The sequence below is a fragment of the Lissotriton vulgaris genome, chromosome 7 (assembly GCF_964263255.1).
Source record: "Lissotriton vulgaris chromosome 7, aLisVul1.2, whole genome shotgun sequence".
In the NCBI taxonomy this organism is placed as follows: Eukaryota; Metazoa; Chordata; class Amphibia; order Caudata; family Salamandridae; genus Lissotriton; species Lissotriton vulgaris.
This window is the reverse complement of record NC_141695.1, coordinates 540,177,266-540,195,843: the sequence shown is the minus strand read 5'-3', so window position 1 is coordinate 540,195,843 and position 18,578 is coordinate 540,177,266.

Genomic DNA, 18,578 nt, shown 5'->3' with positions numbered 1-18,578 from the left:
TTCCAACCACCTTGTTCTTTAAATAGAGCCTTCTTTTTTGGCATCATATGGCATTTATCCGCAAGCATTGTGTACATGTGGTTTAAACAGCATTTCAAACCTTGTGGGTAATCGCACTTCTGAATTATTAAAATGCATCCATCGCCCCTGTAGGCTGAAATCTTGTCACACAGTACCTTTTCATAAGCCTCCTCAATGTTCCTCAACAGTCACTTTGGCCAAACTCTTTGTTGATTATAAAACAGCGGTCTAAGCTGTGGAGCCAGCACCGTTGTTGATAAAAGCAGGTCCGCTGTCCTTTCATCTTTAGTGAGTGTTGCCGCCACGCCCCCTTTTTTCCCTGCTCTGCAAACACGCCTCCTGGTGCACTCCTATTTGGGGGATGAAGTCCCCTTGGCTCGTGAGGGTCCTTGGGAGCTAACTACCCTCCTTATACCTCCAGTAAGTCCAGTAAGTTCCACTCAGTAGGATTACTGATAGGTCTTCAGAGGCCACGCCCCGTTTCTCCATCACTCTGCAAATGAACCTAGTCATGCGCTATTGGTTGGGGAAGGAAGTCCATTTTATTCCTGAGGGACCTTTGGGGCCAAGAAGCTCTCCCGGTACCTCCTGTAAGTCCTACACACCTGGGTTCCTGAGAGCCGGTCAGAGGCCCAGCCCCCCTTCTCCACCACTCTGTAAAGGCGACCAATACTTAAAAAAACATAGAAATTCACTGAAAAAAACAAAGGTTACAGGGATGTTCTCGTTAGGAATTAGCATTTAAAAAACCTTAGCAATTCACTGAAAAAACAAAGGTTACAAGGAAGTTATAGCTCGGAAATGGAATCCCAAAAATTTTTTACATTAATTGAAAAAAATAAAGTTTACAGGAAGGTTATAGTTAGGCTCGTACAAAACCAGAGAAATTCAGCAGTTACAGTTAGCTGAGATAACTATAACTTGCCCTCCCAGCACTGCAGTGCTTATGACCTCACATATTACATCACTCATGACATGGTCAGTGACATCACTCATGACATCTCAAATTATATCACTGATGACCCCATCCACAGAATCACTGACACACCCACTCACACCTCCATAGAACGTTTCATACACCCACTCCCACACAACCATTCACAAACCCATTCACAGACCCATAGCAATACCTACACATCCACTCTCAGATTCATAGATCTAAACAAACATCCACTTGCTCACCCATAGAACCACTCAGTCACTAATACATCATTGACATCCACTCATACACCCTTACAGCCACTCACACACTAAGTCAGTCACCCATACAGCTACTCACACAACTAGTCAATCACCCATACATTCAATCACACAGCCACATACTCACCAATACAGATACACACACACACACACTCACACTCACTTACTCATGCAGATACTAACATTTACTCACTCACCTATGCAGTCACTGACACAAGCACACATTCAGCCATACAGTCAATCTCACATTCACTCACTCTCCCATACAGACACTCATATATCCCTTCACTCATCTATACTGCCTTTCACATACCCAGTTACTCACTCATTGCCACTGACACATCCACTTACTCACCCACACAACCATACACACACTAACTCACCCATACAGCCTGTCACACATGCACTCACTAACCCATGCAGCCACTGACTCACCCATTCACTCATCCATACAGGCAGTCACCCCCCACCCACCTGCACGGACACTCAGACAATCATCCAGGCACTTAGAAAACCAACCACTCACCAATACAGCACTGATGTACCCACTCACACACTCATACAACCACTTAGACACTAACACTGGCTGATACAGACATTCACCCAAACAGTCACTCACCCATACATTCACTGAGACACCTAATCACTCACTTATACAGTCAGTCACGCACCCACTAAATAATCCATACAGTTACTCATTCACCCACTAATTCACCAATATACCTTGGCATATATTAAGGGTGGGTGGTGAACTCAGCTCCTCGAGTGGAGTTTGCTGAGTATTGCCAACTCCATGCTCCATGGGAGAGCGAAGTTTGGCACAAAACTCAGATTCCGCAATGTAGCGTAGTTGCCTCCGCCACTCACCCCTAACTCTCAAGCACTTAAGATACACGTAGAAAAAAATAAACCAAAGTAACTTTTATCAAGCACAATTTGACATGATCACAAGCTTTCGCTGGAGATTTCTGAGAAAAAGACGAAACCGAAAAATCACCACTTGTTGACAACAAAACAAGCCCAACCAATGCGTGCAAAATAAGCAAAGCAAACAAAGGGAGAAAAAAGCCACGCTATAACAGAACACATACAATTCTGTTTAAATTGCTTTTTATGTGTCATGCCTGGGCTTTTGCACATTCTTAAAACAACTAATGACAGAGATTTTCTTTTTAGGAAGGGTGGCAACATCCCTAGATTGACACCCTTATTCATTACCAACCTCCTGCTGAAACATCAATAGACACGCCAGCTATTCCAGAGGCTTAGTTAAGCGGGCTTTCGTGTCGAATCAGAGTGCACCGGAGCATCAGCCAAGAGATGAACTCCACCTCAAGAGCATGGAGTAGCTGACCACCCACAAACATTATGCAGCAGCAGGCTTCAGAAAGCAAATACACTGCAAAACTATGAAGTAGCTGGCCTGCATGCACGCCACATCATGGAAAAGCTGACTCAATAGTATCCAACAGGTCACAATCTGACTTCTCTAAGGGCCCCCATTTAGACTCTGAGACCCCCCTCTCTTTACTCACCCTACAGTGAGCGGCCCCTTTCGGTGCTGGATCCGGCATGTGCACGGGGCACGCTCATAACCCTGTGCGCCGCTTCCAAGCACGCATGTATGGGGGAGGTGATCCGCTGTGTTTCATTTTCTTCTCCTCTGTAACTAAGGAAATTAGTAAACCCCTTCCTTGCAGGACTTGTGAGGACTGCATATGTGCGAGCATGGTATGTGGATATTGGGTTAAGTACTCCACTCTTCATACACGTGCATGCACAAACTTTTTGAGTCCTAAAAGGTTTCAAGATGCATTAGAAGAGAAACACAGTGGATCACCACCATGGTGGCTCGAGGGATGGCACAGGCAGCACCAGACTGGCCGAGAAGTAAGTGACAGCTGAAGGCAGTCTGCAACCCTGCTGCTGGCATAGGGTGGAGCAGAATTCCACTGAGTTTTAAGGCACCTCTGCTGAATTCCGCGTAGTGCCACTATGCCAACTCTGACCATCCTTAGTATATATCACACTCAAACATTTTAAAAACACTCACAGTCACTGGATGTCATCAGAGTTGTCATTTGAGATGTCATCAGTGATGTCACTGACCATGTTATGAGTCATGTAATATGTGAGATCTTAAGCAGTGCATTGTGGGGTGCGCGTGTTATACTTAGCTCAGCTAACTATAAATGTTGAATTTCACAGGTTTTGTACGAGAGAAACCTGAGCCTAACTATAACGTCCCTGTAATCTTTTTTTTCAATGAATGAATATATATATATATATATATATATATATATATATATATATATATATATATATATATATATATATATATATATATATATATATATATATATATATATATATACATATATATATATATATGTATATATATATATATATATATATATATATATATATATATATATATACGTGCTCACTTGTCCGTCATTAATTCCCCTTGCACTCGCGATCAGGTGCTTCTCAAGCGTGGTGACGGACACCACGCGGATCTACCAGACCCAAAGCTTGCTGCACAGAAATACACCAGCACTCACAGGAACGCTTTAACTCCCAGGTTTTATTGGGATTGAAACATACACGACCAGACGCGTTTCGGCTGCCGCCTTTGTCAATAGTGGCCGGCGCCGCCATGAGGCAAGTTTAAGTACAACAGTTCTGGTAACATAAACAAAGGACACCTAACTTACTTCAGAAAAGGTGTCAGCCATTTCTAAACATGTAAAACAGTAAAGAAAAGCATCAGCAAACATCAGTCACATCTTGGACATAAATATTCATCCACATTAATGTTAATAAACATTAATAAAGACATGTCGCCCTGGATGGGCTTTCCCCTATATTCAACCTAATGTTATTTTATGGATAACTAATGAACTCAATTGAAAGTCACTCTTGCCCTGGATGGGCTAATCTTATGACCAATGGTTATCCATTCCACCCAATGTACAATATACCCGTCTAACCTTCTTGCCTAAGCTTTTGATATGATCTCAGTCACTTACGCCTACCAATACATACAGTAAATCCAGAATCACTTATTTTCCAGCGAGCACTAAAGTTGCACGCCATCTCCTCACCACTATTCAGACCTCCCGGCCTCTGTGTTTGGTTGTCAAGGATGTACCGTGATTCTAATCTACGTAATTGTAATAGTCTATTCCCTTCTCTCACATTTAAGGGCACTTGGTCCATACAGAAGAAGCTCAAAAGATCCCTATTGCTTTGGTGGAACATCTCATAATGCCTCGCCCCAGGATATGATGGGTTCTTATTCTGTATTGCCCTGAGGTGTTCCAAAATTCTTATTTTTGTGGGATGAATCGTACTTCCAATGTAACGCAAGCCACACGGACATACCAAACAGTGCACCTTGTGGCTTGTGTTACAGCTCATCAGGCTCTTGATCTTCCTTGGTTCTTTCATGCCTGGTACTTCATACTCTAACACTTTTCGGCTGTTCTTACATGCCCAGCACTTGAGACATGAGTAGAACCCCGCCAGTTTTCCAAATGGAGGTGCTCTACTTTCCCTTTCACACTGACTCTGGACTATGCTGTTGCGCAGTGATCTTGCTCTTCTGGATGTTAACATAGGTGCCCTGGGTAGATCTTTCCCCATTACTGGGATAGACCTTAAGATATGCCAATTTCTGGCAAAGATCCTCCTAATATCAGTAGCGTCACTGGAATAATCTGTTAGCATCCTCAAGCTATTAGCATTGGCATCTTTTGTAGGACTGGGCGGCAAATTCCGTTCCGCTCGCGGAAATTGCGATAATTTGACATTTTTGCGTTCTGCGGAGAGCGCGAAAATGTCCAAATTTCACAATCCGCATCGTTCCGGAAATTTTTTTCTTGCTTGCGCTGTAAAAATACGTTCTCGCGCGCAAAATCTCCTTACCTGAATCCCTGCGTTCGCCGACAAGTTTTCCCGATCCGGTCGCGTTCTCCATGAAATGTTGGATTGTTGGTAGCCATTTTAGCTATCTCGCAAGAGTTCTCGCCCGCGATCACGTCATTCATCTCGCGATCACGTCATTCATCTCACAATTATGCACTGCAAGAGTATGAGATCTCAAACACGCCATTCTCAACCGCGAGCGAGAGCATGAGGAGGCGGACACGTCATATCCCACGCGACAACGAGCGAGAGAACGCAAACACGTCATTCTCCACCGTGCGCGAGAGCGTGAGGCCGCGAGCACGTCATATCAGACGTGACAAGGAGCAAGAGACCCCGAACACGTCATATCTAACGCGAAAGGGAGTCAGAGAACGCAATCACGCCATTTTGGATGCGCCATCGACATCCCGCGTAAGTAATGTAAAGCTCGAGAACTCAAACATGTAAAATTTTCAATTTGGAGAAGAATATCAGCTCTAGCAGCATGAAACCTTCTGCAAATGATGATTTGGATGAAAAAAACTCTTTAGATTGACATTTGGCTGTCCTTTTTTGTGCAAGGAGTCCTTTTTAGGTCGAGCTGGAGTAAGCATCCGTAGGAGGCTCCAGTCCAGCTCGACAACTATAGTGATCGACTTCGGGGGGATTAGGAGGACAAGAGGGTGCCACGCGCTTTAACTTGTGGATTTGACCTCGTGCACGCGCACATCGGCTCCGTCCACATTCACAAGAATTTCCGCGCCGTGCACATCCCCACACATACACACATGCATGCGCATACACACACACAAACACTCGCTCGCACACACTCTCTCTCCCCCCTCCCCCCCCAGTCATCACACACGCATACACACACGCACGCATACACACAGACTCCAAGACACATACACGCACGCTCACACGCATACAGAGCGCCCCACGCACACACACATGCCCCCCGCCCTCGCAGCTCAGCAAAGGCCCCCACTCACCGGTACTCGTCTCCAGGCGAGGGCTCGTTGCAGACGGCGGCGGTCTCTTCCTTCTGTGCGTGCGAGGCTCTCTCACCTCACGGGAGCCCGCCCGGGCTTCCGGTGTGTCTTCACGTCCCGCCCCCGGCCTGCCTGACTTCCGCCCGGGTCTCCGTGTCCGGATGCCTTGTATGTCTCTTTCTGCCTCTCTGCTTGTTTGACAGGCCAGCACCTTGGGTAGGCTGCCGGCATGCTGGGATCAAACTTATTGGAGTGTCAACGTACGTTTCTTTAACCCATTATTTTCTTTGCATGGCTGCTTGCACTCCCAGGACCACCGCTGCTTCCCCCAGAGCTCTCGCACATCGCATAACAAACTCTCTTTCCCATTGGTCAACCCCCCATGTCACATGACATTTAAAACCTATCAGCGCTGGTGTTCGTGAATGTGCACTGCCCCCGTCCCTCATCTGCCGTTAATATCCTAATTTTATAAAGTACTTATTGGTTTCTTCAGGTTAATACGTAAAAAGGTAAAATGCTGAGAAACCAACCCCGGGCCGTGATTCTGCTGTATGTGATCGCTGCAAATATCAGCTGTACAATATTAATTTGAGTATCCCCTTCCGTAAGCAAGTGAGGCGTGTGCTGGATTGTCCACAATAAACTCGAGTCTCCAATGCTTTTCAAAAATCATTTCTCTTCTAAACCCCTTAGCTAGATATGTTTTGTTTATATAACGGATCAGGGGTGAAAGGGGGAAGACCTACAAGGCCAGCTGCTAACGCACACAGCTGTTCGATGGCATAAAACAGCCACACAAAATCCGGTCACGGGTACGCTCTGAGCTCCCTCAGATATAAACCTTATTCACTAACGGAGCAACTAACTAAGGCGCAATAATGCTGCTGACTGGAAGCAGGACGCAGCTCTATTACCAGCAGCACCTTTATTTTTGTTTAACATATATCCGTTTATTGCACTTTCACTTTAATAATACTGTTTGTTGATCGGTGACATTTCGTTGCTTATGCACGTAACACTGTGTGGAGAGGCATGTGAGTAGCGTGCCCAATTCTACCTTTGCGGAGGGTCATGCCGTGTTTTTTTTTTTACTTTTAATCTGGCTGTTTTAACCTATTCATTTTAGAGAACATTGTTGATCTGTAAAAATGTTTTTTTTGTATATCAATGTTAGGGTCCTAGACTAGTTACCGAAATAAAGTGTCTTACGGACTTACTCTTCCTAGTCCATTCTGACGTAATGACGACATTCCTGGAACTTGGCGGCCGAAGTGAAGGGACGTATTTTACACAGTTGACAACCATCAGCAGCTTTAATAAAGACAGAAAAGAGACGGAGACTAGAGAGTGTCTTCGATAACACCGATACAATATTTTAAATACCAAACGGTCTATCAAATTAAAACCTGCTAGAGGGTCACTCGGACCAAAAGAGAAGGGTTGTCATGCATGATAAAATGGCAAGGGAAATTACTAAGGCAAGGGGAATTCATGAGTATCTGCACACTTTTTTTATCAATCAGTCTCCATTAAGGACGTGCTTCAGATATAACGCCTTTTCTATTCCTCCCCAACAAGTGTTTGTCCACTCTGGTGGAACAGGCACTGCACTACGTTAGAAACGTACACACCTTCTACAGGTGCGTGGACAGCAAGAAACAGCCCAGCAGAGTCAGCACTTATAAAACGCCTGGGACGGAAGTCCCAGAGTAATTGACAGTTCTCTTTGCCTTGTTATTTGAGTCGTCAGTGTAAATAAAGGGAAAGTGGTTCGGAAGCAGGCCTTCTCATGATTGTCGCTTGCATCAAAAGCTATGTTAAGGGCTTCCGAGCGCACTCTTTACTGCCCAGGAAAGGCCCCAATATTGCGTGATAAAACGTTGTTGGCGGTTCCTCGGATCAAAAAATCTCTATCTGGCGGAAGATCTTTCTCTTAACCCGACCCCACTTACTGAAATGCTCTTCCTGTTTACATAGGTCACTGCGTGCTATGATCATTTTATATTCAGGAAACCTCTTAAACCCCAACTGTTTTAGCGGATTATTATTAGTGACTGCTGCCAATTGTTAATGGCCCCTGCAACATGATACTCCTCTTGGGGTAACCCGCGTGCAATAGTAAATAACAGTGACATAACATAACTAATAGGTCTGAGGAGCGACATTTCGTGGTGTGTTCATGTTCCATGCACTGGAATATAAATATCAACGCAGCCACGTGCTTGTCAGTGGCCCCCTGACACCACAAGTGCCAGGTGTCATTCTATGACCCAACTCACTGAAACTCATTTCTTAGATATCAGAAGGATTCTCTGCAAGTGGCTTACATATTTCTACTGCAGATGCAGAAACCCAGAGAGAAATCCAGTCTCCTTCCTGTGGAAACAACTCCTGCTTAATCTTCAGGTTTGTTATGATCACTTACAGTTTCGCAAATTGAGAAAAACCTTGATTCTCCACTTATAGGCCTAATAACAGTTAAAGATTTGAAATACTCAGAAGCAGTTTGCAATCTGGGGGTCACCTTTGACACCACACTATCCATAAATAGTCACGTAAACTAAGTCACAGGTGCCTGCTTCACACCACTCCGTGGACTAAGGAAACTGCCCACATACAATCAGCGGCAAAACTGGCTCTAGACAGACCAAGAGAATCGCCTGCATCAAACTCCATGAAGGAACTTCACTGGTTACCTCTAAAACAGAGAATAGCCTTTAGGTCCTTGTACATGGGCTTCAATGCACTTCAGGGCAAGTGCCCACTACCCCTACAACAAGCATTTGCAATGCAATAGGTCTAACATTTGCGAGTGATTAAGCTATTGGCATTGTAAATGACAATGCCTTTTATTTATGTTTTAAAAACCAACACGTAAATAAAAGGCATTGCCATTTACAATGCCAATAGCTCAAACTCTCACAACTGCGAGACCTATTGCATTGCAAATGCTTGTTTAAAAAGGTGGGGAGATGGAGGAAGTGCCACAGAATCTCCAACTTCCTGTTCCTGTCCAGCAGGCTCCTCCCAGTGCTTTGCCCATCTCCTGATCATTCTGCCTTTGGATTTTGAGCTGGAAAGATCACTCTTTTTGTCTGCTGCATCATTGCAATTGGATTTGAGAATTTTTGAATTGGATATTTTATAAGTAAGTGGTTGTTGTGTCTGTTTGATTGGGGGCATTGCAATTGCAACTGAATTTTGGTAACTATCATTCCTTTTTTTAAAAAATGTTGTGGGAAGTAGACTAGTAGTCAGTAGGCCCGAGCTAGTCATGGCCTCATGGGTGTGTGCATGATTAAGCAACTGTTCCTTTGGGATGTATGACGTAACAACGCATACTTTTTCAACGCACACCATTACAACGCAATTTTTACAACGCAGGATCCTTTACAACGAAAGCCTTTACAACGCATGACATTACATAGCAGATGCTATTACAACGCATGCCATTACAACGTAAGTCTAGGTAAGTATATTATTTTTTTATCAAATGTAATTAATAAAAATTTACTTAATTTAATTTATTAAATTAATTTTTTATTAATATATTTGTAAATATATGTATATATTTTTTTTAAATAGTGTAGGTGTTTTAAAATAATTTACAAAATCCAGTTAGTATAAAACCCAAACCCAGCCCTGAACCCTAAAAATACCCCTGTACCCCATACCCAAACCCAACCCTGAACCCTAAAAATACCCCTGTACCCCATAACCCAAACCCAGCCCTGAAAAATACCCCTGTACCCCATAACCCAAACCCAGCCCTGAACCCTAAAAATACCCCTGTACCCCATAACCCAAACCCAGCCCTGAACCCTAAAAATACCCCTGTACCCCATAACCCAAACCCAGCCCTGAACCCTAGAAATACTCCTGTACCCCATAACCCAAACCCAGCCCTGAACCCTAAAAATACCCCTGTACCCCATAACCCAAACCTAGCCCTGAACCCTAAAAATACCCATGTACCCCATAACCCAAACCCAGCCCTGAACCCTAAAAATACCCCTGTACCCCATAACCCAATCCCAGCCCTGAGCCCTAAAAATACCCCTGTACCCCATAACCCAAACCCAGCCCTGAACCCTAAAAATACCCCTGTACCCCATAACCCAAAACTATATATATATATATAAAATTACCTAAATTAATGTATTTAATTTATTTTTAATATTAAATGTTTAAATAAAATGGTATACTTACCTATACTTATGTTGTAATGGCATGCGTTGTAATAGCATCTGCTATGTAATGCCATGCGTTGTAAAGGCATTCGTTGTAAAGGATCCTGCGTGGTAATGGTGTGCGTTGAAACGGTATGCGTTGCAAAAGTTGCGTTGAAACGGTTGTATACCGTTCCTTTGGTATTTCATTTTCAAGCATCATTTAGTGTTTGGATGGCATTGGATTGAGTTGGGAAATGTGTTTTTTTGGGGTGGGCTTTCTGTTGTTGGGCCTGGCCTTGTGGCTGGTGGCCATGTAGAAGCCTAGGCCTGCAAGCTTGTCTGGCCTTGTCTACCAACAGGCCTGCTTCCATCCAGTAGGCTCAGAGCAGGTAGCCACAGCTTTATTAATCAAGTGTTTGTGTGTGGTCTGTTGAATAGACATCATTTAGGGTATGGATGGCATTAGATTGAGTTGGGAAATGTGTTTTTTTGGGGTGGGCTTTCTGATGTTGTTCGGCCTGGCCATGTGGATGGTGGCATTTTGAAGCCTAGGCCTGAAAGCTTCTCTGGCCTTGTCTGCCGAGAGGCCTGCTTTCATCGAGTAGGCTCAGAGAAGGTAGCCACAGCTTTATTAATCAAGTGTTTCTGTGTGGTCTGTTGAATTTAGACATCATTTAGGGCATGGATGGCATTGGATTGAGTTGGGAAGTGTGTTATTTTGGGGTGGGCTTTCTGATGTTGTTGGGGCTGGCCATGTGGCTGGTGGCCATTTTGAAGCCTAGGCCTGCAAGCTTCTCTGGCCTTGTCTGCCAAGAGACCTGCTTTCATCCAGTAGGCTCAGGGCAGGTAGCCACAGCTTTATTAATCAAGTGTTCCCGTGTGGTCTGTTGAATTTAGATTGGCTTACTGCTTCTATCCATCCACCCCCTTTGCCAGCAGCAGCTCCATGAATGATGTGATGCTCAACATTATGGCAAATAAGGTCCACTCCTCTTCCATTACATTTTTATTTTGGAGGTTCTTATTCTCTTTCCTATCCTTCCTGCGAGTGTAGTGTGTGTACACAGTAGTATAACATAGCCCTTGTTGACAAAGTCTCAGCAATGGCTGGACTATATATTTTGTTTGCACTAGTACAGTAAGTTACTGAACCACAACAACAAATGCAACATTTCACTGATGTTCTTCTCCTGGCTTATTTGCTTTTAGGCGCACAAAAAGAGGAGGAGGTGTCATCTTCATCACCCGTTGTACTGCCAGACAGAAGTCTTGCTGTTCACCACATCACGTCCACGTGTGACCACAGACATCTCTGCAACTTGTGCACCTGCATCCTGCCTGACATCTGAAGAAGATGGCCCCAAAGAAAGGTATTAGGTCCAGTACCAAGAAAGTTGCCGGTGAGAAGAAGGAACAGAAAAAGGAAGTGCCATTAACCACAACTGGTGTGCCGGCCAATGTTTTGTTTGGGTCCAAAAAAGTTATGCCTGCAGCAGCGTTGTCTGGGAACCAAGATGGGAGCAGCACCTCCGCACCAGTGGTCCTACCCCACCAACCTAGTCCCAAGTCCTTGAGTGTCGCAGAGGTAGCCAGTATACTAACGAGCAGCGATGTTGAAATGTCATTATCGCAAAGTAGTACACAATCAATGCAGGTGGAAACTCAGCAGATAAGTGTGCAGCCGCAACAACAGCAGTAGCTGCAACAGCAGCAGCAGCCACAAGCACAACAGCAGCAGCCGCAAGAACAGCACCAGCAGCCGCAAGAACAGCAGCAGCAGCTGCAAGAGCAGCCCACAATAGTAGTTGTTGCTCCTGAAGTAGGGGCATTTCAGGAAATCGTGCTTCCTGCAGACAAAGTGGAGCAAACCACTGTTTCTGAAGATCTATTGCCTTCCAGACCACTAGCAAGGAAAAGGAGGCTTAGTCCATCATCTTCTTCTTCAAGCCCCGCTTCTGATGATCGTGATGCCACTTGGCAGCCACCAGCTCAGTCTGAGAGTAATGCATGCCACAAGACAATGCTTCTCAAAAGGAAGGTTCCAGAAAAACTTTGAAGTTATGGAAGTAGATGTAGAAGAGGGGGATGATGTTGATGAAGACGAGCCAGTCATCACGCACATCACTCCCACCCCAAAGGGGATGGAGACCGACATTCTCACCCTATCCAGAAAGGCTGCTACTGATCGGGATGTAGCACGGATACCACCAACCCAGGTTACACCACCACGACCTCCGTCTGTCATATTTTCCAAGGCTTGGCAGGGACCTACATCCAGCTCAACCATCTCAGTAGGTAGTGGTAGTAAAAGTCACAGTGTCGCTGCACAGAGTCCCATTCCAAGCACACCCGCCAGTTCATCTGGTATTGATAGTGGCACATCCAGCAGTGCCACAAAGTTCTCATCCCCAGTTTGGGACTTTTTGCTGTTAGCGCCAAGGAGGAGAACATTGCTATATGCTCAATTTGTCGACAAGGTGTTCAGTGGGGTTAGCTTGGTACAAACCAGGCCAAACAAGTCATCTCAGAATACACCCCACTATCGTGTGGGAGAATCATCTACTTCACTTCAAACAAAGTAGAAAAACTCAACCCATTGAAGTTGGTCAGGAAGAATCAGGGGACGATATGGGAGGTGAAGAAGAGGGAGGCATTTCTAGCCCTGTCCCCAGTAGTGTAGTGGTACCACCCACATCCTCCTCCTCAGTAACATCCGAGTGGCACCGCAGTAAGAGCCATATTCAGAGTCAGGCTGAGACACCAAGGCGACTGAGTACTGCAATGAGACAAACTGCGTCGTTGAGCCTAAGTGAGTTAATGAAAACAACAGCACCACAAGGCCTACCATTGAGAGCATGCTTAGGTTGGAGGGGCAGTTCCAATGTAACCACCCAACGGCATGGTTGTACAATGCAAAGCTGGCTAAAATGTTAGCACTGGACCTTCTCCCTTTTTCATTTGTGGAAGGGGTGGGTTTCCTTGAATTTGTGTGAGCCATCTGCCCTAAATGGAAGGTTCCCAGCCGTTCCTATTTCGCAAGAATTGCTGTTCCGGCACTACATCATGATGCTCTGGAATTGGTTGGACAAGCTTTGCAGCAGAGTTTGTTCACAATATCCACCTGAAAACAGACATGTGGACCAATTGCCAAGCCACAGATTACATGTGCATCACTGCACACTGGGTATCTTTTGTGGGGGTTAGAGATAAGCTATCTGAACGAGGTGCTGTTGACACAGCTGAGATTTTTAAAGCTACTCGGAAACATGCAACTGTAGCCATGTTTGCAAGGAGAAATCTGATTCTGCCGTAAACATTTTGCAAGAGTTTCGCAGGAAGGTTTTTGAATGGCTGCGACCAAGAGGGCTTAGTGTTGGTTTTGTTGCCACAGATAATGGCAGTAATTTACTTAAGGCCATGGACCTTGGTTCCTATTTCAGGGTTCCGTGTTTGGCGCACTGCATAAACATTATAGTTCAAGACTTTCTGAAAAAAGAACCCATAGTCAGCAACTTACTGACCATCTGTCGAAGAATATGCACTCATTTCAGCGAATCTTTTAAAGCTCGGAAGCAGCTGAGGACATGAATATAAGATGCCAGTCAAAGCACTCATCCAGGAGGTGGCAACACTTTAGAAATCAACGTATTACATGCTTGATCGTTTGTTTGAGCAGTACAGGCCACTTAATGAATATGTCATGCAAAGACTGGATGCTACTGCGAAAGGCATGACCCTTCAGATGGACCAATGGTGCCTAGTTAAATGCCTGACTGAGATGCTTCGTCCTTTTGAGGTTTTAAACTTGAAGTCAGCAAGGAGGACTGTACAATGGGCCAAGCTATCCCATTATTGCAAATGCTAGAGCATCTGCCGAAGAAGGTGTCTCAATCATACAAAGGTGTAAAGGACAAAAAGGAAGCCTATGACTTGGTGGAGAGCTTAGCCTGTCGCTTAGCTGAAAATACAATGATGCAAAATAAGATTTTGTCACAAGAACATTACATTTCTGCCACAATTCTGGATCCACGGGCAAAATTGGGACTGAAGACATTCATTCTTTTTCAGAGATGGATGTTTCAAAACTTGGATAGCTGAGGCAGTGAGTAAGTTGGAAAATGAATGGCTGCTAATTAAAAGCCCGCAAGAGCAACCCACAAGAAGTACTGCAGCCAGACAGGCGGCATCAAGTGCAACTTTGGAGGCTGAGGGCAGTGCACTTGGCTCACAACACTCAATATCACTATCAACAACAGCAACAATAACTGGATCATTAGGCCCAGTAGAATCATTACATGATTGGTATTTACAGTTAGGCATTAATAAGCACAGTGCTGATGCACAGAGAAAATAGCCCGAAAGGTTAGCAGCAGCACCCCTGAACATTGAGCAGATGGTCCAGCCTATCTGGATGACCCAACAGAGGTGAACATTGATCAAAACCCATTGCAGTATGGGTATTGGAAAAGGGCTGAATGGCCACTGCTCAGCAGGCTGGTGATAAGCTATCTGGCTTGCCCTGTCGCAAGTGAATCTTCCGAACGTGTTTTCAGTGCTGCTGGTTTTATTGTAACAGTGAGAAAGACCAGTCTCTCGCCCAAAAACATGGAGAAGTTAACAATGATCAAAATGAATCAGCACTTCATACCACCGAATTACACAATACATGAAGAAAGCGAGGAAGATGAGGACAGCGGCTCAGGTGACGGAAGTAGTGTGTCACATCATGATTACCTATTACTGGCTGAACCCCCAGAGTTTGAGGATGAGCTATACTTCCCTGACAATTAGGCTTGCACTTACTGTCTTCCTCCGTTTTTTCCTTTATTTGTGTGTCTGTCGTTCCAGTTACAAACTTTGAATCACAACAAATCCATTACCACCATCTTCTACTCTTCTTATTTCAATATACAAGTTTCAGGTGTCTGCATTTGACAGTGCAGTCCTCCGAATCCAGCTCCTCCGCTTCATCATGCTGAATCTCCCTCATAAGGATTGGATGATGGAAAATAGCAGAAAAAATAAAAACTTTCCTAGCTTCACCAAAAGAAGTGGAACATGATGACTACTATAGCTATCCTCCTTTCAGAGCTGAGAGAGACTGCCCATTAACTGAAAAGGAAATGGAACAGATAATGATTGATGCCATGCATTGGACGTAGAGTCGCAGACTGAGTGATTTTGTTGATGTTTGTTGTGCATGAAGTTTTGTCATCGTGCACTAATCATCTTTCTGCAGTACACACTAAACGTAACTCAAGGCAATTTTCCCCTTCTTGCAAATAAGAAATTTGTACTTCTACTGCAGCTTGATACATTCCTTTTGATTGAATACAGGAAGAAGACTCAATATGCACACTGAGTATGGCAACAGCAAAGGCCATGATGATGATGGCGCAAAAGACGTCCCGTTAACTTAAGATGAGAAGGAACAGGTAATGAAAATTAATGGCATGCATTGGACACCTGACTCCGAGTGATTGGTGTTTGTGTTTTTGTTGTTTGTTTGTTGTGCACGAAGTGAAGTCAAAGTGTAATAGTAGTCTTACTGTACACACTAAAGTGTGACTCAAGTCAATAATATTTCTACTCTTGTTGTGTAATAACAAAAAGTTTACTTCTACTGCAGGCCGATCTTCACAGTCAGTCAGTACAAGTATCGGAGATGATTGATGGAATAATAACAAATCAGAAGAACGTTTCATGAGTGGCATAAAAAAAGCCTAAAGGTAAACACGTCAACAACAACCACAGTAGACCCAAATGTCTGTGTAGAAGTGGAGTCGAGTGTAGTGGTGGGATGACTGCGGTGCATTGATTTACTAACCTAAATTGTAAAATGCTATGTTTGGAATGGATATGTGCTTTGTCCAACTCTTTAAAAAAAAAGTACTCTAAGCGGACGATGTGCTAAGCAACGTGCCATCACTGTCGGCCTGCTCTGTCCTGTTGTTGTTGAAGGTCAATGCTGGAAACAGACTAGAGTAGAGATGACGCATACATGCCGTCTCGGCAAGTGTTGACTACACCATGACTTGTGCATTTGTTTCGACTTTGTTTCTCAATATCCCCTTTGTTTTTCCATCTACAATTACAGGCAGGGGCTTGCCCTATACTTGGGAAAACATTACAATGCTTTCTTACCTTACCACTAAATCAATATTTTTTTCCAGGCGGGCAGTGGGGACTTGCGAGTTTCGAAACCTAAGATTGATGGACGAGAGGACCAAGAGGAATGCCGAGATGCAAATCCAGTCCACATTTTTGACCAGGATAACACAGTAACAGTATCATCTTCTTTTAAATAATTTGATTAATTATTTTGTCTACAATCTTTACAACAGTCAGTTCTTGTTGTTGTTATTATTATCATTAGGTTTGCTCTCTGTTTATGATTCATCCTTACCAATATTTAAAATTGTATTTGCTATCTGTAAAAGTATTGAGCCCAGAACAACTGAACAAGAAGTGTATGTAATCCGGTTCTCCTTATCAATAATCATCATGCATGCATTTCCTTTTTCTCCCTTAACATATTGATATGGATATGGTAGTCTACAAAGATTGTCGTTTGTTGTTTGTCCATGCGTACTGTTTTTCACTGTCAAACCTTTCCCCACACCCGCTTCCTATCCATTCATCAAACCCTAACCCTCTTACCCCGGGCTGTGTGACTTATTGAGGTGTGACCAAATTAAATGTACACCAATAATTAATCACACGCTTGCTGGGGCGGATGTGGCAAAAGCAACAGTACTTCAATTTTAAGGCAGAGCGATGATCCTCTTCTGCTTGCCCACCCATGAGCAGTATATTTTAGGGGTGATTTTTAACAAAGAAACATATACCTCAGCATTAATTGTCGGCAGTGATTGGATTTGTTGTCATCCTCATACACAGCACTAACTGTTATGCTGTAGGCCTAGTCAAGTGACTCGACACAACTATAGTTTGTAACTCTGTCTAGTAGGCTATCCCCACCACCATTATGTTTTGTTGTACAATATTTTTGCATATTATTGTTGCTCAGTAAGTTCTGTACTGTACTTCATTCAACTACTCCTCGAACAATCTCTCAAAGGTGACTGAGTGTCTCATTTTTTTTTGTGCAAATGCTGCTGCCCTGCCAGTGTCTAATACTACTACTACTACTACCACCACCACCACAATCATGGGATGTTAGAAAAAGGAAACCATCATGTAGCCATCGCTGTGCCTAAGTTAAACATTAAGCAAAGGTAAGAGAAGTTTGGGGGAGGCATGATTAATAATGGACATGTTTTCAATCAATTCACATACCCCTTTGAGTCCAGATAAAGAATGCATAGACTAGAAGAGAGAGACTGACAGTACTAGTAAGACAACTCAATCAGTGAGGGGTGTCGCATCTATCTGTTTGTGTCTTACACAGTCAGCCAATTATTTAAATCAAACACTGGCTATGGGCAGACCTGCACCAGCAAGGAAACAGTGTGATGTAAAACAGTAACCCCACCTACAAAACATTAACAACATTGTATGTAAAGTACAAATATATAGATTTAATAATATAACCCTAACAAAAATAAACTATGAAAAAAAAAACACTTAAGCTGACCCACCCCCCTCCCTAACTCCAACCAATGTCCGTAACAGAGTCCAAATGTCCAAAACCCCAACACCCAATTCCCACCCACCAAAACAAGATTTAAAAAAGGAGCAATAGACAGGGTCTATTTTTGGCGGGATTGTCTCTGGGGGACACGTCAAATTTCCTCTTCTAGTTTGGCGACGCTGCGCTTTAGAGTGCGGCAGTTGCAGCCAGAGTGGGGGGGCACCAGAGATGTTAAGGCGACGGCGGGCCGCCGCCAGACGGTGGCGCCGTACAGCTAGAGGGCGGTGGCTGGGGCCCAGGGCACTGGAGGAGGCTTGAAGGGCTGCAGTCTCCTCCTCCTCCTCCTCTTCCAAGACCACCAGCCGCCGATATTCACGCTGGATTGCCTCCAGCTTGCGGCGCCGTGCCTTGGTGGCCAACTACTTCCGATCAGGTTTGGAAGGAGTTGCTGTATATCAAAAAGAAAAAACAAGACAATTGTAAAATATACTCTTAGAAAAACAGTAAGACAAGTTAATTATACACATAGTGGCATGGTAGCACTATAAAGCACAGTACATAACATTTGTGGTATGTATCTATCCTCCCACTTGCTTGGGCTTTAACATTTGCAGGATTTTTTTCAGGCATTCAACCAACGATGCATCAGATTCTTTACTATGAGCCACCTTTTCAATTTGCATG